The sequence below is a fragment of the Euphorbia lathyris genome, chromosome 7 (assembly GCF_963576675.1).
Source record: "Euphorbia lathyris chromosome 7, ddEupLath1.1, whole genome shotgun sequence".
Lineage (NCBI taxonomy): Eukaryota > Viridiplantae > Streptophyta > Magnoliopsida > Malpighiales > Euphorbiaceae > Euphorbia > Euphorbia lathyris.
The window spans coordinates 73,530,168-73,537,620 of NC_088916.1; positions in this window are offsets into that span (position 1 = coordinate 73,530,168).

Genomic DNA, 7,453 nt, shown 5'->3' on the forward strand with positions numbered 1-7,453 from the left:
CTCCATAAAAGTGGTATTTTTCACCCCTTACAATCCGTTATCGGATCCTAAATTGATAAACTTTTTTAAATGTTAAACCTATATTTATGTTATTTTGTACGTGGAACCTAAATTGATACGTCCCCAAAAATCATAGGCATATTTTGGTACATTATCCCTACATATAATGTATTTAACTTGTTTATATTAACATTCTTATTTGTATTTTTTATTCGTTTGAATAAGTCCTATTAATTTTGTACTATAAAGGGGTAAGAAATACCATTTTTATAAGAGGGTAAATAAGATCATAAGGGGTGAGAAATACCACTTTTATAAAGTTAAAAGGGTAATTGGACATTCGATGAGTTGAGAAGGGGTAAAATGACCAATTTGAACAAGTTAAGGGGGTAAGAAATACCATTTTTATTGAGTTAATGGTGTAAATAGGACATTTGATGAGTTGGAAGGGTAAAATGACCAATTTGGATAAGTTAAGGAGACTGAAAAAGTATTAAACCTTTTTAGAAAATCAACTTTTTCCAAACATTCAACAAAACATAACAGCAAATAGCAGCTAAATCTAACGGACACTTCGTGTCCGTTTATTTTCATTTTTTGGAATTGCTTTTACCTTTCGTGTTTAGTAAAATTTCGAAACAACTATTTTCTTTTTTTTCAGAAAAAACAACTAATATCTACCGTCTATCAGCTAATGGCCGGGAACAGAAACAAACGGCCCTTCTATTTATGATTGACTTGAAAACTTAATTAATAAAAAAACGAAGGGTGTGAATTTTGATTTTGTATTTTGTGTTGTTTTTATTGTAAAAACGAAAGGTATGTATGGAAATATGAGGAAACTGGAGAACGAAAGAGGGAACAAATACCGAGATAGAAGAAGATTAAAAAAAGTTAGTACAGTACAGCTATCTATCATCCTGTCAGACCTCATCATTGGCTAACTTCTAATTTCATTCCCACTTTTCCATACATTTTTTTTTCTCGATCCCCACAACTCTTACTCATATCGCTTAAATTGGTTAAATTATACAATGGATACTGAACTTTACCCATTTTAATATTATGATAATTAAGGACCTCAAAATAAAATTAAAGTTGCTGACAATGATATTTATTATGAAACCACATTTTTTATTTTCTAAAATCATTTTTTTTGAAATTTTCTCTCTCTAAAAATTCACTCTCTCTTCCAACCAAACAAAACGTAAATAACCTCAAAACGAAAATTTTCAAGAATTAAAATTTTTTAGAATATCATTAACTCTTCGAATTTTTTTATTTCCAGACTGTCAATGGTCGTTTTGAGGTGTTGAGTGGCCACCGGTATTAAAAAGTGTAAAATTTAGTGGTCATACCGTTAAGAATTGAAGTTCAGTGACTACAATATTAAATGGATAAAGTTCAGTGGTCATGGGTGTAATTTACCCCGCTTAAATTGCATCAATATAAACTTTTGTCCGAAAACTTGATTCTACTTTAAACTTCAATCATAAAATTTATTAAATAATATTATACATCATGTGCAAAACACGATATTTCGACTAGTAATAACTGAACTAAGAAAGGTTCAAAAAAAAAATAACCGAACTAAGAAAACCTATTATTATACTTCAAAGTCAGCTTAATCTGACGTGACAAAGCTACAAAATTCTTAAAAAAATAAAAAACCTCTTTTAGGGGGCGTTTGGTTCAAACTTCGGAATCAGAATTGGAATCGGAATCGGAATGTTACGGAATCGAAATCGGAATGCATATTTCTTTCTTTTGTTTGGTTTAATCCGGAATCGGAATCAAAATAAGACGAAATCAAAATTTATTAGATAATAATATATCTAATGGATAAAAAATTAGAAAAATCATTCATAATAAATAAACTAAAAAAAATAAAAAATCAATCTAATATCAAGAACATTAAAAATTTATAATGAAATTTTTTAATTAAAAACACAATATTGTTTTGTTCAAAAAAAATATCAATTCACCATAAATATAGGAACATCAAAAAATTTTTAAAAAAAAACTAGAAGTTAACGTGGTAGTTAAAAAAGGGAAGAAAAAAAATAAAAATAAAAACAAACCAATAAATGTAGTGGGAATCAACTTGATTAACATGGGAGAGAGGGGGAATGGTTGATTCCAGGATTTATTGGAATCAATTCTCATTCCATGGTTAAAATTAATAAACCAAACATTACAAATGGGAATTATCTCATTCCCATTCCCATTCCATGGTGTTTTTAATCCAACCAAACACCCCCTTAGCTCTTCTTATCCCACCTTATCACTTCACCCAGGCTTACAAACCCTCCATCTTCGCTCTCTCACTTTTCTATTTATAAATGTCTTTGTATTTATTTTATTTTAGTTTAACAAACTCTCCATCTTCACTTCCTTTGATACTCTTCCATTTATGAATGTAATATGTGCATAAATAACATTCTTAACCTTAAGATATGTTTCATCGTTTTCCTCCTTTTGATCCCCCAACTCTATGTCCAAACAGTCAATGTTGAGATGGAGGACGCCACTGCGACTACTACCGCTTATTCTGCTATCTGTCAACACCTCCAAGATCCCTAATCAGTTGGTAAAGCTTCTTCTTTCGATCCCACAAATTAGATCTTCAACGCTTTTTCATTGGATATTGCTCTATATGCTAATATCTTTTTGTTTGTTTTTTCTAGGAAATATAGAAGGAACTTATAGTGTTGAAAATTCTAATAAATGGGAAAGATGCAATAAAAAATGCAAGTTGTAAGGTACATGATAAACAAAGTATGTTCTTGCAATTTCACAACGAGGTTGGTTTTGATTTCTCAAAATCCATATTCACCATTGCTAATTGTTCTTTGCAGTAGATTGAAGATTTTCTCCAATTTGATTGCTCTATTTTTTTTCAAACAAATAAATCCAATAAATTAACTAACTATAGAAATGTAACAAATTTGAATGATTTTTATGTTGGAAAGTTTTGATATTCTATTTTAGTTTTCTTTGGTAGAAAAGTATGATAAACTATTTGTAGTTCTTTTTGTTACAAATATATTACTAATTTATGTTTTATTCGATTTATTTTGATACTTGAGTTATTTTTTTTATCAATTATTGGTGGATTTCAAATTAATTTTTTAAACATATAGTTTTGATTTTTTTTAATTTTGCGAAATATATATAGAATTTGTGTAAGATACAAGGTTATGTTGATATATCAGCGTGTCAAACCACATTTTTCACCCTCTAAACCTTTCAACATGCTACCACACCAAAAATTAATGACTCATCAAGCCACATATTTCTCACTTTTTTTCCACCACTCTCCCTTAATAAAAGCTCGATGGTTAAATCTCATTAATAGACATTAGCAAATCTCTAAAATATTTTTATGGTTGCACCAATTTAAATTGTCATTAACATGAATTAATTCAATAAAATCAATTCTTCATTAAATAAATTAATTCATAAATTAATTGAGGAAAAAACTATTCCAACAACATGCCTATAAGAGTGATTTTTTTGTTCATTCGTAACACATAGACAATTCACGTTAAAAATTTCTTCTCTCCCAAATTTTGTTCAGCCTCAACACTTTTCTTTTGACTTGTTCGTCATATTTCTTGAATTTTTAGTGATAATTTGATATACACGGTTAACGTTCGACTCACGCTTCTATTGTATCCTAGGAGATGATTGTCAATTTCTGCAAAATATATCTTAAGGAGACTAATCCCATTAGGTTTCAGAATCTTCTTATTCCGTTCATTCAGTTCATTTGATTGTTTACTATATACCGTTTATTATAGTTTTATTATTTTTTCCTTGAGTTGAATAAAATTATTATTCCATGCTTCAATTGCATCCTTTCGATTAATGGTGAATTTAAATGTATTATTTTTGGATAAAGATTATCATGAAAATATTGCTCACATATCAAAATATTAAAATTTTATAATGTTGATACTTAAATTATAGAAAAAATAACTATGCAATAATACATTAGTAAATGTATTCACCATATATATACAGGTTCACTTTAAATGGTGATGGTATTTTATCACCATGCATGGTTACTCTAATAATAATCATTAGATCTAGATCTAGATCTAGCGGTTTACAATTTAATTAGTTATTTAATATCAAATTTGACTTTTCAAAGTAACAAAAATAATTACATGCTGACATGGAGGTTAACACACCTTGTTTTTTTAAGTTATTATGCTTTGGATTTTAAAATAAAACAGAGAAAAGAATCTAACAAAATAAAAACAATATCCTTCCTCTTTTCTCGATTTAAATAAAAATCATCTCATTCCTGAACAACAACCAAAACAGAAAGAACAGAGAAAAGAAACAAGAGTTAGCCATGAATGGAGGAGGAAATGCAACTCTAACAAATCATCTAGGATAAGCATCTAGATCTATTAACAATCATAGTCACCCTAGAGGAAATGCTTGAATAGTTAGCGGAAGCATTGGGCCCTTGAATTGCCTTTTCTTTCTGATAACAACTCAAATTATTCTAGAATCAGGAATAAGGAAAAATTAATAGAAATAATGACAAACCATTATTCATTTTAAAAGAAATATTTATGCATGATTAATATGGAATTAATGATAATTAATGCAGGATTAATGCAGGGGTGAATATACAAATGCAAATAATGAAGAAAAGGAAGGAGTCTCTAGCATTACGCCACGCCACGTGGACCATGGCGAGACACGCCATAACAAGATACGCCCGATGAGAGCGAATAATGGAGACCCGCCTGAAGGACCCAAAAGACGGGTTACCAATAACAACAATCAAATACGCGGAATACCAATAACAACACCACAAGAATCAATCTAACAAACAATCAACCAAAGCACAACCCAAGTTCCAAATCAAAATAGCAACTATAACCACTAGAATGGAAATCCAAAACCACAATCAACAACACAAGATTTATACGTGGAAAACCTCTTCGGTGTGAAGAGTAAAAACCACGGGACGTTTGAGGAGTCCACCCTACTTCTCTTATTATGATAAAATTGAGGGCAAAACAAACCCAACAAAGTCTTACAAAAGGTTTATAACCCACCAATAATCATGAGACAATAAGAGATTTGAAGAAGTAGACAAATACCAAGAAAGAGAAGAAATCAATCTACAATCTGCCCCAACTCCGAACAGACCTTCCCGACCTCCGAACGATAATCCCAACGGTGAGAACAAGGAACAATATGTCTAGAAGCTCCTGTCCAAAAATCGTGACGATCCGACGGTTCAATCTCCGGGAATCGACAAAAACGTGAACTGACCTAAAGAGAGAAAGGCCAAATCCGAAAATCTCTTTTGTGTGTGTCTTTACTTCTTCCTTCACTTATATTAAATGAATACAACTCATTCCAATAAATACACATTAATATAGCTTCTCAAAGAAGCCAAAATTAATAATAAATGGACTTTAAATATGGGCGGGACCCATAACAATCTCCCCCTCCAGCCCATCACGGAGAGAAGAAAAACTCAAATTCTTCAACGTTTTAATCTCATCCTGGAAAGCTTATTACAAAGCTCAAGCTTGCTTCCGGGAACCACCTTGGTTAACATGTCTGCTGCATTTTTATCTGTGTGGACTTTCTTTAACAACAATTCTTTCTCTTCAATCACATTCCGCAACCAATGATATCTAATATCAATGTGCTTAGTACGAGCAAGATATATGTCATTCTTGCTCAAGTCCATAGCACTCTGACTGTCACAGAATGTCACATACTCACATTGCTTCAAACCCAACTCTTGAAGAAACCTCTTCAACCAAATCATCTCTTTACACGCTTCCACAACTGCTATATACTCTGCCTCAGTAGTGGACAATGCTACACACTTTTGTAGCTTGGATTGCCATGAAATGGCTCCCCCTGAAAATGTAAACACATAACCTGAGGTAGACTTTCTATTATCAAGATCACCAGCCATGTCTGCATCTGTATATCCCTCAAGAATCGGTTTGCCACCTCCAAAACACAAACTCAATTTGGAAGTACCACTGTAGACACCGAGTCGGAGGACATGTGACGAAAACCTGAAACGAGACGGTCGAAGCGATTGATTCCGGAAGTTTTGAAAAATATATAAAGAATAATAAGCGGAGGAAAATTAACGGCACGGCGCGGGCGCGCAACGGCATCCCGCACGCGGGCGACGATGGTCGAACGCCCGCTCGACGACTCGAGACGTGCGCGCGGCGTCCGTCGGACGCACCGCGAGTGGCACGCTCTCGACGTCCAAGCGATGCCTGGGACCGCTGGCGGTGCGCGCCCTCGTGGGCCGTTGGGCGCACGTGCCTGGCAGCGCGGGACGCGCGTTCGGCGGCCGCGACGTGCGAGCGTCCGGCAGCGCGGAACGCGTGCTCGGCGGCCATGGAGTGCACGCGTCCGACGGCGCAGGGCACGCCCCGAGGATCGTCGGGCGGGCGCCCAACGCATCGGGCGAACGCCCAACGCGTCGGGCGAACGCCCGACGAGGATTGGGCGCGGGCGCCCAACCTCGCGTTGGGCGATCGCCCAACATTGTTGGGCGATCGCCCAACATTGTTGGGCGGCCGCCCAACTCTTGTTGGGCGGCCGCCCAACCACAATGGGCGACGCCCAAATTTTTTTGGGCGCCGCCCATTGTTCCGGGATCCGTGGGCCTATATAAGGCACGGATCCCAAGGTGAAAGGGGAGGCTTTTTGGGGGAATTTTTTGGGAAAACTTTCTCACTCTAAACATTTTTAGAGAGAGAGAGTGGATTCTTTTTGAGAAAAATATTTTTTTCTCAAAAATTCCAAATTTCCTAAGTTCAATTTTTACTAAATTTTCATTAAAAAACGGAAGCTTGCGGTTCGTGGAATCAATCGACTTCGACTGCCAGATACCGAATTAAAGGTATTATCCAAGGACTAGACTCTTTATTTTATTTAATTTATTTCTCTCCTTCTATTTATTTTTTTATGCTATAGTTTTTATTCCTTTAGTCATTTATTTATTTTTGTCACATTTTATTTAGTTAGTGTATTTATTTAATTTTCGTTTCGTGTTAAATAAAATTCGGTTTTTGTTTTAAAATAAAAACCTCGTTTTGATATCCCAATACGAACCGTGATCCGATAAAAATGTAGTTCGGGTGTCGAAAACGTTGTAATTATAAGTTTTTTAACTTAAAAGAAATTTCCAAATAACGTTTTAAAATAAAAACATCGTTTTAGGAACTTCCGTTTTCGACTATGATCCATTTTTGGTAGTTCGGAGGTCCAAAACGATTGAATTAGATTTAATTTAAAGCTTTTGAATAAATCTGTAAAATATTGGAGTGCTGCTGTAATTTGCCAATTTTGTCACTAAAGGCTGTTTACCGACGGCGTTTCCGTCGGTAAATCTGCCAAAATGTAAAAAGTGCCATTTCGGCCCCTTTTTCTTAACTTTAAG